The sequence below is a fragment of the Frankliniella occidentalis genome, unplaced genomic scaffold (genome assembly GCF_000697945.3).
Source record: "Frankliniella occidentalis isolate FOCC.00 unplaced genomic scaffold, Focc_3.1 Scaffold216, whole genome shotgun sequence".
Classification (NCBI taxonomy): domain Eukaryota; kingdom Metazoa; phylum Arthropoda; class Insecta; order Thysanoptera; family Thripidae; genus Frankliniella; species Frankliniella occidentalis.
Window position 1 is genome coordinate 4,367 of NW_026267342.1, and position 1,892 is coordinate 6,258.

The window sequence follows — 1,892 nt, forward strand, 5'->3', positions numbered from 1 at the left end:
GGGAGGGAGGGAGGGAGGGAGGGAGAGCGGGAGGGAGAGAGAATCCGAAGATCCCAGAACACTGCTGCTGCATTCATCGACCTTTCCGCTTCCTCTATACTACTCACTGTGGGTACAGGGAGACGGCGAGCGCACTATACGGAAGCCACTGCCGCCGAGACACCAACGCTCACCTGCAACAAAAAGAATCAGGCCAAAGGTATTATCTGGTCAAGTAGTGCGGATAAGCGAACGCACGAGATTGCGGGACGAAAGCTATAGTTTTGGGTATAGACACGATAGGCCTGTTTGTGTTGCCCAGCGGAGGGAACAGGGGAAGGGGAAGGGGGGAAGAGGAGGGAGGAAACCGCGAAGAACTGAGCCCATCTCCGCCCTCTCCTCCACTGCATACCCCCTCCAGGCTGGGCAAGCGAAGTGCAGCGTCCGGCAGGAGCTGCTGCCGCTACAAGGGATTGAGAGCAGCGAGGGTGGTGAGAGAGAGAGAGAGAGAGAGAGAGAGAGAGAGAGAGAGAGAGAGAGAGAGACAAAGAGAGAGGCAGAGAGAGGGTAAGAACGGGAGAGTGAGAGAGGGGGGGGGGAGGGGTGGTGGTGGACCCACGCAGTGCAAACTCCGGGCGGAGCTGCCCGGCGGGCCCGGCGGCTAGCAGCAGTAGCAGCAGCAGCAGTCTTAAGCAAACACAGCTCCATCTTGTCTATTAACTGGTCCTGCTTTCCCCGGGGATCTAGCTGACCACCGCCTGCCTCCCGCAGCCCCAGGCCGCGCCCCGCCCCGCCCCGCAAGCCCTCGCGGGGCCGTTGGTCCGGGCGGGGGGCCAGGCCAGCTCATTTATTGGTTCACCGGCTCAGCTTATACTTCACCTTCCTCCTTGATGTTCCCAGAGAGATGACCCCTTGGTGAGAGAGGGGCGGGGAGGGGGTGGGGGGCTGAGCATACAGTCCGTTTTGTGTCCTCATTTGCACTGTTGTGCCCCGCCCCGCCACGCCCCGCCACGCCCCGCGAGCATCACGGCTACTTTGGCCCCGACACCCTCCCCAGGGGCACACAAATGGGACACACACTGGCTGACCACTGGGGCGGGCGGCGGGGCGGGTCCTTGTTTGACCGGGAGAGAGAGACAGAGGGGGAAAGAGTGGGAACGACAGGAGCAGGCTCGTAGACTGTGGGTGTGTCCAGGTCGAAAATTCGCGAAATTACAAATCCCTACATTCCCTTCGGACACAGAAAGACACACGAATCTTGGATGCGACCAGAACAGACCAGAGAGGCACTGTAACCTTCAGCAAACAACTTCCAAATTTTCGACTTCAACTTCAACAAGGGTTAGAACGACAAAGAACGATAAAGAATGTATACACCAAGTGCTTAGGCACAGCAGGGTTTGCCTACTCGCCTGCACAAGTAAGCGAGTAGGCCAGTCCATACACTTTTGAGAGAGAGTCAGAGAGACAGAGAGAGAGAGGAGTAGAGGATTGTTCGTGTGTTTGCTTCCTCGTTCCGTGATTACTGTTGTGTCAGTTGCGTTAGTGTTTGTGTCGCAGCTGGCGCGCGGCTAGGCCCCCGCGCAAACCGAGGTGTTGTCCATGCTCCCCCCCCCCCCTCACCTCCCAAGGAACGACCCAACTCGGCACCCCCGCGCAAGATCAATTGAACGACTCTGCTAAGCAGACCAGACCACACCGCCGCTGCTGCTCGACGCCCGACACGTGTTCTTAGTGAGGGCAATGCTGATGCACCGTGCGCCAAGAAGCGACACGCCTTGTAGGGAGAGTGCAGGGCAAACACCAGCTGCGCAGGAGAGCGAGAGAGGAAAAGAGTGTGTGTGTGTGTGTGAGAGAGAGGGCGAGAGAGAGAGAGAGATTGAGAGGGAGAGAGAGAGAGAGAGAGGGGGGGG

General features: G+C 58.8%; 1 long non-coding RNA gene across 1 annotated transcript in view; it reads right to left on the reverse strand.

Annotated features, from left to right (window-relative positions):
* Nucleotides 1-32: 32 nt before the first annotated feature.
* Nucleotides 33-1,892, reverse strand: part of LOC113212357 (uncharacterized) — a 27,881-nt gene continuing 26,021 nt past the window's right edge. The window contains exon 3 of the long non-coding RNA XR_003303723.2: nt 33-173. This is a non-coding gene — a long non-coding RNA (uncharacterized LOC113212357). The remainder of the gene's footprint in view (nt 174-1,892) is intronic.